We start from the raw sequence: 13,137 nt of genomic DNA, 5'->3' as shown, positions 1-13,137 counted from the left end.
ATGCCAACTACCCTCCCCTTCTAGTTCTCATTTCATGTACTCAGATCTCTACAATACTTTGCAAAAACACTAATATCGATAATATTTGCCGATTGGCATGGTTTCCGAGTTGAAATAGGACATTTTCACTATGGCGTCATTTTACTACAACTACCAGAATCCTTCTGGTTTTTCTTTTCTCATGCTAATTAGAGCTATTGTTCTTTGCTCTCATTTAGGATTACAAAATTTGCATTTGAAAAGGAAAACGAAATGAATTCTGGTAGTTGTAGTAAAATGACGCCATCATGAAAATGGCCTATTAACGAGTGGCTGACAACCAGTATCTTTAGTTACGGGAATAAATCAAGGTCACGTGACCGGGACTTCTGACATCACCAGATGAAAGCCATACACAAGCAATACTCAAAACTATGGTTGGAGCTAGGATATCCAGGATTAGGGTTAAGATCTAGGGTTAAGGTTAAGTTCTGGCTTCTAGGGTGATATACGTATGAGGGCTATAGTTTGGACGAGGGTAAGTCACGTGACAGACACTCCCACCCAACTTTGACACTATTGGATAAATGCCTGTTGTCCTTTGGCTATCTTGAGTCTAAAATACTTTCTCATTTAAGCCCAAATTTCAAAATAACTTCCCCTTTTACTCTGATTTCGTCCTTTCTTACAACGTTGGTCATTTTTGGGGTCATGCCAACTACCCTCCCCCTCTAGTTCTAATTTCCTTTACTCACATCTCTACAATACTTTGCAAAAATACTAATATCGATAATATTTGCCGATTGGCATGGTTTCCGAGTTGAAAAAGGACATTTTCACTATGGCGTCATTTTACTACAACTACCAGAATCCTTCTGGTTTTTCTTTTCTCATGCTAATTAGAGCTATTGTTCTTTGCTCTACACTAGGATTACAAAATTTGCATTTGAAAAGGAAAACGAAATGAATTCTGGTAGTTGTAGTAAAATGACGCCATCATGAAAATGGCCTATTAACGAGTGGCTGACAACCAGTATCTTTAGTTAAGGGAAAAAATCAAGGTCACGTGACCGGGACTTGTGACATCACCAGATGAAAGCCATACACAAGCATAACTCAAAACTATGGTTGGAGCTAGGATATTCGGGATTGAGGTTAAGATATAGGGTTAAGGTTAAGTTGTGGCCCCTAGGGTGATGTACGTGTGAGGGCTATGGTTTGGACGAGGGTAAGTCACGTGACAGACACTCCCACCCAACTTTGACACTATTGGATAAATGCCTGTTGTCCTCTGGCTATCTTGAGTCTAAAATACTTTCTCATTTAAGTCGAAATTTCAAAATAACTTCCCCTCTTTCTCTGATTTCGTTCTTTCTTACAACGTTGGTCATTTTTGGGCTCATGCCAACTACCCTCCCCTTCTAGTTCTAATTTCATGTACTCAGATCTCTACAATAGTTTGCAAAAATACTAATATCGATAATATTTGCCGATTGGCATGGTTTCCGAGTTGAAATAGGACATTTTCACTATGGCGTCATTTTACTACAACTACCAGAATCCTTCTGGTTTTTCTTTTCTCATGCTAATTAGAGCTATTGTTCTTTGCTCTCATTTAGGATTACAAAATTTGCATTTGAAAAGGAAAACGAAATGAATTCTGGTAGTTGTAGTAAAATGACGCCATCATGAAAATGGCCTATTAACGAGTGGCTGACAACCAGTATCTTTAGTTAAGGGAAAAAATCAAGGTCACGTGACCGGGACTTGGTACATCACCAGATGAAAGCCATACACAACCATTACTCAAAACTATAGTTGGAGCTAGGATATCCAGGATTAGGGTTAAGATCTAGGGTTAAGGTTAAGTTCTGGCCCCTAAAGTGATGTACGTGTGAGGGCTATGGTTTGGACGAGGGTAAGTCACGTGACAGACACTCCCACCCAACTTTGACACTATTGGATAAATGCCTGTTGTCCTTTGGCTATCTTGAGTCTAAAATACTTTCTCATTTAAGCCGAAATTTTAAAATAACTTCCCCTCTTTCTCTGATTTCGTCCTTTCTTACAACGTTGGTCATTTTTGGGCTCATGCCAACCACCCTCCCCTTCTAGTTCTCATTTCATGTACTCAGATCTCTACAATACTTTGCAAAAACACTAATATCGATAATATTTGCCGATTGGCATGGTTTCCGAGTTGAAATAGGACATTTTCACTATGGCGTCATTTTACTACAACTACCAGAATCCTTCTGGTTTTTCTTTTCTCATGCTAATTAGAGCTATTGTTCTTTGCTCTCATTTAGGATTACAAAATTTGCATTTGAAAAGGAAAACGAAATGAATTCTGGTAGTTGTAGTAAAATGACGCCATCATGAAAATGGCCTATTAACGAGTGGCTGACAACCAGTATCTTTAGTTACGGGAAAAAATCAAGGTCACGTGACCGGGACTTCTGACATCACCAGATGAAAGCCATACACAAGCAATACTCAAAACTATGGTTGGAGCTAGGATATCCAGGATTAGGGTTAAGATCTAGGGTTAAGGTTAAGTTCTGGCCCCTAGGGTGATATACGTATGAGGGCTATAGTTTGGACGAGGGTAAGTCACGTGACAGACACTCCCACCCAACTTTGACACTATTGGATCAATGCCTGTTGTCCTTTGGCTATCTTGAGTCTAAAATACTTTCTCATTTAAGCCCAAATTTCAAAATAACTTCCCCTCTTTCTCTGATTTCGTCCTTTCTTACAACGTTGGTCATTTTTGGGCTTATGCCAACTACCCTCCCCTTCTAGTTCTAATTTCATGTACTCAGATCTCTACAATACTTTGCAAAAATACTAATATCGATAATATTTGCCGATTGGCATGGTTTCCGAGTTGAAATAGGACATTTTCACTATGGCGTCATTTTACTACAACTACCAGAATCCTTCTGGTTTTTCTTTTCTCATGCTAATTAGAGCTATTGTTCTTTGCTCTCCACTAGGATTACAAAATTTGCATTTCAAAAGGAAAACGAAATGAATTCTGGTAGTTGTAGTAAAATGACGCCATCATGAAAATGGCCTATTAACGAGTGGCTGACAACCAGTATCTTTAGTTAAGAGAAAAAATCAAGGTCACGTGACCGGGACTTGTGACATCTCCACATGAAAGCCATACACAAGCATTACTCAAAACTATGGTTGGAGCTAGGATATCCAGGATTAGGGTTAAGATCTAGGGTTAAGGTTAAGTTCTGGCCCCTAGGGTGATGTACGTGTGAGGGCTATGGTTTGTACGAGGGTAAGTCACGTGACAGACACTCCCACCCAACTTTGACACTATTGGATAAATGCCTGTTGTCCTTTGGCTATCTTGAGTCTAAAATACTTTCTCATTTAAGCCGAAATTTCAAAAGAACTTCCCCTCTTTCTCTGATTTCGTCCTTTCTTACAACGTTGGTCATTTTTGGGCTCATGCCAGCTACCCTCCCCTTCTAGTTCTAATTTCATGTACTTAGATCTCTACAATACTTTGCAAAAATACTAATATCGATAATATTTGCCGATTGGCATGGTTTCCGAGTTGAAATAGGACATTTTCACTAAGGCGTCATTTTACTACAACTACCAGAATCCTTCTGGTTTTTCTTTTCTCATGCTAATTAGAGCTATTGTTCTTTGCTCTCCACTAGGATTACAAAATTTGCATTTGAAAAAGGAAAACGAAATAAATCCTGGTGGTTGAAGTAAAATGACGCCATCATGAAAATGGCCTATTAACGAGTGGCTGACAACCAGTATCTTTAGTTAAGAGAAAAAATCAAAGTCACGTGACCGGGACTTGTGACATCACCAGATGAAAGCCATACACAAGCATTACTCAAAACTATAATTGGAGCTAGGATATTCGGGATTGAGGTTAAGATCTAGGGTTAAGGTTAAGTTGTGGCCCCTAGGGTGATGTACGTGTGAGGGCTATGGTTTGGACGAGGGTAAGTCACGTGACAGACACTCCCACACAACTTTGACACTATTGGATAAATGCCTGTTGTCCTCTGGCTATCTTGAGTCTAAAATACTTTCTCATTTAAGTCGAAATTTCAAAATAACTTCCCCTCTTTCTCTGATTTCGTCCTTTCTTACAACGTTGGTCATTTTTGGGCTCATGCCAACTACCCTGCCCTTCTAGTTCTAATTTCATGTACTCAGATCTCTACAATACTTTGCAAAAATACTAATATCGATAATATTTGCCGATTGGCATGGTTTCCGAGTTGAAATAGGACATTTTCACTATGGCGTCATTTTACTACAACTACCAGAATCCTTCTGGTTTTTCTTTTCTCATGCTAATTAGAGCTATTGTTCTTTTCTCTCCACTAGAATTACAAAATTTGCATTTGAAAAAGAAAACGAAATGAATTCTGGTAGTTGTAGTAAAATGATGCCATCATGAAAATGGCCTATTCACGAGTGGCTGACAACCAGTATCTTTAGTTAAGGGAAAAAATAGAGATCACGTGACCGGGACTTGTGACATCACCAGATGAATGCCATACACAAGCATTACTCAAAACTATGGTTGGAGCTAGGATATTCGGGATTAGGGTTAAGGTCTAAGGTTAAGGTTAAGTTCTGGCCCCTAGGGTGATGTACGTGTGAGGGCTATGGTTTGGACGAGGGTAAGTCACGTGACAGACACTCCCACCCAACTTTGACACTATTGGATAAATGCCTGTTGTCCTTTGGCTATCTTTAGTCTAAAATACTTTTTCATTTAAGCCGAAATTTCAAAATAACTTCCCCTCTTTCTCTGATTTCGTCCTTTCTTACAACGTTGGTCATTTTGGGCTCATGCCAACTACCCTCCCCCTCTAGTTCTAATTTCCTGTACTCAGATCTCTACAATAGTTTGCAAAAATACTAATATCGATAATATTTGCCGATTGGCATGGTTTCCGAGTTGAAATAGGACATTTTCACTATGGCGTCATTTTACTACAACTACCAGAATCCTTCTGGTTTTTCTTTTCTCATGCTAATTAGAGCTATTGTTCTTTGCTCTCCACTGGGATTACAAAATTTGCATTTGAAAAGGAAAACGAAATGAATTCTGGTAGTTGTAGTAAAATGATGCCAACATGAAAATGGCCTATTAACGAGTGGCTGACAACCAGTATCTTTAGTTAGGGGAAAAAATCAAGGTCACGTGACCGGGACTTGTGACATCACCAGATGAAAGCCATACACAAGCATTACTCAAAACTATGGGTGGAGCTAGGATATTTGGGATTAGGGTTAAGGTCTAGGGTTAAGGTTAAGTTCTGGCCCCTAGGGTGATGTACGTGTGAGGGCTATGGTTTGGACGAGGGTAAGTCAAGTGACAGACACTCCCACCCAACTTTGACACTATTGGATAAATGCCTGTTGTCCTTCGGCTATCTTGAGTCTAAAATACTTTTTCATTTAAGCAGAAATTTCAAAATAACTTCCCCTCTTACTCTGATTTCGTCCTTTTTTACAACGTTGGTCATTTTGGGCTCATGCCAACTACCCTCCCCCTCTAGTTCTAATTTCCTGTACTCAGATCTCTACAATACTTTGCAAAAATACTAATATCGATAATATTTGCCGATTGGTATGGTTTCCGAGTTGAAATAGGACATTTTCACTATGGCGTTATTTTAATACAACTACCAGAATCCTTCTGGTTTTTCTTTTCTGATGCTAATTAGAGCTAATGTTCTTTGCTCTCCACTAGGATTACAAAATTTGCATTTGAAAAGGAAAACGAAATGAATTCTGGTAGTTGTAGTAAAATGACGCCATCGTGAAAATGGCCTATTAACGAGTGGCTGACAACCAGTATCTTTAGTTAAGGGAAAAACTCAAGGTCACGTGACCGGGACTTGTGACATCACCAGATGAAAGCCATACACAAGCATTACTCAAAACTATGGTTGGAGCTAGGATATTTGGGATTAGGGTTAAGGTCTAGGATTAAGGTTAAGTTCTGGCCCCTAGGGTGATGTACGTGTGAGGGCTATGGTTTGGACGAGGGTAAATCACGTGACAGACACTCCCACCCAACTTTGACACTATTGGATAAATGCCTGTTGTCCTTTGGCTATCTTGAGTCTAAAATACTTTTTCATTTAAGCAGAAATTTCAAAATAACTTCCCCTCTTACTCTGATTTCGTCCTTTCTTACAACGTTGGTCATTTTGGGCTCATGCCAACTACCCTCCCCCTCTAGTTCTAATTTCCTGTACTCAGATCTCTACAATAGTTTGCAAAAATACTAATATCGATAATATTTGCCGATTGGCATGGTTTCCGAGTTGAAATAGGACATTTTCACTATGGCGTCATTTTACTACAACTACCATAATCCTTCTGGTTTTTCTTTTCTCATGCTAATTAGAGCTATTGTTCTTTGCTCTCCACGGGGATTACAAAATTTGCATTTGAAAAGGAAAAGGAAATGAATTCTGGTAGTTGTAGTAAAATGATGCCAACATGAAAATGGCCTATTAACGAGTGGCTGACAACCAGTATCTTTAGTTAAGGGAAAAAATCAAGGTCACGTGACCGGGACTTGTGACATCACCAGATGAAAGCCATACACAAGCATTACTCAAAACTATGGTTGGAGCTAGGATATTTGGGATTAGGGTGAAGGTCTAGGGTTAAGGTTAAGTTCTGGCCCCTAGGGTGATGTACGTGTGAGGGCTATGGTTTGGACGAGGGTAAGTCACGTGACAGACACTCCCACCCAACTTTGACACTATTGGATAAATGCCTGTTGTCCTTTGGCTATCTTGAGTCTAAAATACTTTTTCATTTAAGCAGAAATTTCAAAATAACTTCCCCTCTTACTCTGATTTCGTCCTTTCTTACAACGTTGGTCATTTTGGGCTCATGCCAACTACCCTCCCCCTCTAGTTCTAATTTCCTGTACTCACATCTCTACAATACTTTGCAAAAATACTAATATCGATAATATTTGCCGATTGGCATGGTTTCCGAGTTGAAATAGGACATTTTCACTATGGCGTCATTTTACTACAACTACCAGAATCCTTCTGGTTTTTCTTTTCTCATGCTAATTAGAGCTATTGTTCTTTGCTCTCCACTGGGATTACAAAATTTGCACTTGAAAAGGAAAACGAAATGAATTCTGGTAGTTGTAGTAAAATGATGCCATCATGAAAATGGCCTATTAACGAGTGGCTGACAACCAGTATCTTTAGTTAAGGGAAAAAATCAAGGTCACGTGACCGGGACTTGTGACATCACCAGATGAAAGCCATACACAAGCATTACTCAAAACTATGGTTGAAGCTAGGATATCCAGGATTAGGCTTAAGATCTAGGGTTAAGGTTAAGTTCTGGCCCCTAGGGTGATGTACGTGTGAGGGCTATGGTTTGTACGAGTGTAAGTCACGTGCCAGACACTCCCACCCAACTTTGACACTATTGGATAAATGCCTGTTGTCCTTTGGCTATCTTGAGTCTAAAATACTTTTTCATTTAAGCCCAAATTTCAAAATAACTACCCCTCTTACTCTGATTTCGTTCTTTCTTACAACGTTGGTCATTTTGGGCTCATGCCAACTACCCTCCCCCTCTAGTTCTAATTTCCTGTACCCACATCTCTACAATACTTTGCAAAAATACTAATATCGATAATATTTGCCGATTGGCATGGTTTCCGAGTTGAAATAGGACATTTTCACTATGGCGTCATTCTACTACAACTACCAGAATCCTTCTGGTTTTTCTTTTCTCATGCTAATTAGAGCTATTGTTCTTTGCTCTCCACTAGGATTACAAAATTTGCATTTGAAAAGGAAAACGAAATAAATTCTGGTAGTTGTAGTAAAATGACGCCATCATGAAAATGGCCTATTAACGAGTGGCTGACAACCAGTATCTTTAGTTAAGGGAAAAAATCAAGGTCACGTGACCGGGACTTGTGACATCACCAGATGAAAGCCATACACAAGCATTACTCAAAACTATGGTTGGAGCTAGGATATTCGGGATTGAGGTTAAGATCTAGGGTTAAGGTTAAGTTCTGGCCCCTAGGGTGATGTACGTGTGAGGGCTATGGTTTGGACGAGGGTAAGTCACGTGACAGACACTCCCACCCAACTTTGACACTATTGGATAAATGCCTGTTGTCCTTTGGCTATCTTTAGTCTAAGATACTTTTTCATTTAAGCAGAAATTTCAAAATAACTTCCCCTCTTACTCTGATTTCGTCCTTTCTTACAACGTTGGTCATTTTTGGGCTCATGCCAACTACCCTCCCCCTCTAGTTCTAATTTCCTGTACTCAGATCTCTACAATACTTTGCAAAAATACTAATATCGATAATATTTGCCGATTGGCATGGTTTCCGAGTTGAAATAGGACATTTTCACTATGGCGTCAATTTACTACAACTACCAGAATCCTTCTGGTTTTTCTTTTCTCATGCTAATTAGAGCTATTGTTCTTTGCTCTCCACTAGGATTACAAAATTTGCATTTGAAAAGGAAAACGAAATGAATTCTGGTAGTTGTAGTAAAATGACGCCATCATCAAAATGGCCTATTAACGAGTGGCTGACAACCAGTATCTTTAGTTCAGAGAAAAAATCAAGGTCACGTGACCGGGACTTCTGACATCACCAGATGAAAGCCATACACAAGCATTACTCAAAACTATGGTTGGAGCTAGGATATTCGGGATTAGGGTTAAGGTCTAGGGTTAACGTTAAGTTCTGGCCCCTAAGGTGATGTACGTGTGAGGGCTATGGTTTGGACGAGGGTAAGTCACGTGACAGACACTCCCACCCAACTTTGACACTATTGGCTAAATGCCTGTTGTCCTTTGGCTAACTTGAGTCTAAAATACTTTTTCATTTAAGCCCAAATTTCAAAATAACTTCCCCTCTTTCCCTGATTTCGTCCTTTCTTACAACGTTGGTCATTTTTGGGCTCATGCCAACTACCCTCCCCTTCTTGTTCTAATTTCATGTACTCAGATCTCTACAATACTTTGCAAAAATACTAATATCGATAATATTTGCCGATTGGCATGGTTTCTGAGTTGAAATAGGACATTTTCACTATGGCGTCATTTTACTACAACTACCAGAATCCTTCTGGTTTTTCTTTTCTCATGCTAATTAGAGCTATTGTTCTTTGCTCTCCACTGGGATTACAAAATTTGCATTTGAAAAGGAAAACGAAATGAATTCTGGTAGTTGTAGTAAAATGACGCCATCATTAAAATGGCCTATTAACGAGTGGCTCACAACCAGTATCTTTAGTTAAGGGAAAAAATCAAGGTCACGTGACCGGGACTTGTGACATCACTAGATGAAAGCCATACACAAGCATTACTCAAAACTATGGTTGGAGCTAGGATATTCGGGATTAGGGTTAAGGTCTAGGGTTAAGGTTAAGTTCTGGCCCCTAGGGTGATGTACGTGTGAGGGCTATGGTTTGGACGAGGGTAAGTCACGTGACAGACACTCCCACCCAACTTTGACACTATTGGATAAATGCCTGTTGTCCTTTGGCTATCTTGAGTCTAAAATACTTTCTCATTTAAGCCCAAATTTCAAAATAACTTCCCTTCTTACTCTGATTTCGTCCTTTCTTACAACGTTGGTCATTTTTGGGCTGATGCCAACTACCCTCCACCTCTAGTTCTAATTTCCTGTACTCAGATCTCTACAATACTTTGCAAAAATACTAATATCGATAATATTTGCCGATTGGCATGGTTTCTGAGTTGAAAAAGGACATTTTCACTATGGCGTCATTTTACTACAACTACCAGAATCCTTCTGGTTTTTCTTTTCTCATGCTAATTAGAGCTATTGTTCTTTGCTCTCCACTGGGATTACAAAATTTGCATTTGAAAAGGAAAACGAAATGAATTCTGGTTGTTGTATTAAAATGATGCCATCATGAAAATGGCCTATTCACGAGTGGCTGACAACCAGTATCTTTAGTTAAGGGAAAAAATCAAGGTCACGTGACCGGGACTTGTGACATCACCAGATGAAAGCCATACACAAGCATTACTCAAAACTATGGTTGGAGCTAGGATATACGGGATTAGGGTAAAGGTCTAGGGTTAAGGTTAAGTTCTGGCCCCTAGGGTGATGTACGTGTGAGGGCTATGGTTTGGACGAGGGTAAGTCACGTGACAGACACTCCCACCCAACTTTGACACTATTGGATAAATGCCTGTTGTCCTTTGGCTATCTTGAGTCTAAAATACTTTCTCATTTAAGCCGTAATTTCAAAATAACTTCCCCTCTTTCTCTGATTTCGTCTTTTATTACAACGTTGGTCATTTTTGGGCTCATGCCAACTACCCTCCCCTTCTAGTTCTAATTTCATGTACTCAGATCTCTACAATACTTTGCAAAAATACTAATATCGATAATATTTGCCGATTGGCATGGTTTCCGAGTTGAAATAGGACATTTTCACTATGGCGTCATTTTACTACAACTACCAGAATCCTTCTGGTTTTTCTTTTCTCATGCTAATTAGAGCTATTGTTCTTTGCTCTCCACTGGGATTACAAAATTTGCATTTGAAAAGGAAAACGAAATGAATTCTGGTAGTTGTAGTAAAATGACGCCATCATGAAAATGGCCTATTAACGAGTGGCTGACAACCAGTATCTTTAGTTAAGGGAAAAAATCAAGGTCACGTGACCGGGACTTGTGACATCACCAGATGAAAGCCATACACAAGCATTACTCAAAACTATGGTTGGAGCTAGGATATTCGGGATTAGGGTTAAGGTCTAGGGTTAAGGTTAAGTTCTGGCCCCTAGGGTGATGTACGTGTGAGGGCTATGGTTTGGACGAGGGTAAGTCACGTGACAGACACTCCCACCCAACTTTGACACTATTGGATAAATGCCTGTTGTCCTTTGGCTAACTTGAGTCTAAAATACTTTCTCATTTAAGCCCAAATTTCAAAATAACTTCCCCTCTTACTCTGATTTCGTCCTTTCTTACAACGTTGGTCATTTTTGAGCTCATGCCAACTACCCTACCCCTCTAGTTCTAATTTCCTGTACTCAGATCTCTACAATACTTTGCAAAAATACTAATATCGATAATATTTGCCGATTGGCATGGTTTCTGAGTTGAAATAGGACATTTTCACTATGGCGTCATCTTACTACAACTACCAGAATCCTTCCTGTTTTTCTTTTCTCATGCTAATTAGAGCTATTGTTCTTTGCTCTCCACTGGGATTACAAAATTTGCATTTGAAAAGGAAAACGAAATGAATTCTGGTAGTTGTAGTAAAATGACGCCATCATGAAAATGGCCTATTAACAAGTGGCTGACAACCAGTATCTTTAGTTAAGGGAAAAAATCAAGGTCACGTGACCGGGACTTGTGACATCACCAGATGAAAGCCATACACAAGCATTACTCAAAACTATGGTTGGAGCTAGGATATTCGGGATTAGGGTTAAGGTCTAGGGTTAAGGTTAAGTTCTGGCCCCTAGGGTGATGTGCGTGTGAGGGCTATGGTTTGGACGAGGGTAAGTCACGTGACAGACACTCCCACCCAACTTTGACACTATTGGATAAATGCCTGTTGTCCTTTGGCTAACTTGAGTCTAAAATACTTTTTCATTTAAGCCGAAATTTCAAAATAACTTCCCCTCTTTCTCTGATTTCGTCCTTTCTTACAACGTTGGTCATTTTTGGGCTCATGCCAACTACCCTCCCCTTCTAGTTCTAATTTCATGTACTCAGATCTCTACAATACTTTGCAAAAATACTAATATCGATAATATTTGCCGATTGGCATGGTTTCCGAGTTGAAATAGGACATTTTCACTATGGCGTCATTTTACTACAACTACCAGAATCCTTCTGGTTTTTCTTTTCTCATGCTAATTAGAGCTATTGTTCTTTGCTCTCCACTGGGATTACAAAATTTGCATTTGAAAAGGAAAACGAAATGAATTCTGGTAGTTGTAGTAAAATGACGCCATCATGAAAATGGCCTATTAACGAGTGGCTGACAACCAGTATCTTTAGTTAAGGGAAAAAATCAAGGTCACGTGACCGGGACTTGTGACATCACTAGATGAAAGCCATACACAAGCATTACTCAAAACTATGGTTGGAGCTAGGATATCCAGGATTAGGGTTAAGATCTAGGGTTAAGGTTAAGTTCTGGCCCCTAGGGTGATGTACGTGTGAGGGCTATGGTTTGGACGAGGGTAAGTCACGTGACAGACACTCCCACCCAACTTTGACACTATTGGATAAATGCCTGTTGTCCTTTGGCTATCTTGAGTCTAAAATACTTTCTCATTTAAGCCCAAATTTCAAAATAACTTCCCCTCTTACTCTGATTTCGTCCTTTCTTACAACGTTGGTCATTTTTGGGCTCATGCCAACTACCCTCCCCCTCTAGTTCTAATTTCCTGTACTCAGATCTCTACAATACTTTGCAAAAATACTAATATCGATAATATTTGCCGATTGGCATGGTTTCTGAGTTGAAAAAGGACATTTTCACTATGGCGTCATTTTACTACAACTACCAGAATCCTTCTGGTTTTTCTTTTCTCATGCTAATTAGAGCTATTGTTCTTTGCTCTCCACTGGGATTACAAAATTTGCATTTGAAAAGGAAAACGAAATGAATTCTGGTAGTTGTAGTAAAATGATGCCATCATGAAGATGGCCTATTCACGAGTGGCTGATAACCAGTATCTTTAGTTAAGGGAAAAAATCAAGGTCACGTGACCGGGACTTGTGACATCACCAGATGAAAGCCATACACAAGCATTACTCAAAACTATGGTTGGAGCTAGGATATTCGGGATTAGGGTTAAGGTCTAGGGTTAAGGTTAAGTTCTGGCCCCTAGGGTGATGTACGTGTGAGGGCTATGGTTTGGACGAGGGTAAGTCACGTGACAGACACTCCCACCCAACTTTGACACTATTGGATAAATGCCTGTTGTCCTTTGGCTAACTTGAGTCTAAAATACTTTTTCATTTAAGCCGAAATTTCAAAATAACTTCCCCTCTTACTCTGATTTCGTCCTTTCTTACAACGTTGGTAATTTTTGGGCTCATGCCAACTACCCTCCCCTTCTAGTTCTAAT

This window comes from Pavona decussata, unplaced genomic scaffold (assembly GCF_977016875.1).
Source record: "Pavona decussata unplaced genomic scaffold, jaPavDecu1.1 SCAFFOLD_34, whole genome shotgun sequence".
NCBI classification, from domain to species: domain Eukaryota; kingdom Metazoa; phylum Cnidaria; class Anthozoa; order Scleractinia; family Agariciidae; genus Pavona; species Pavona decussata.
Note: the sequence above shows the minus strand (reverse complement) of the source record.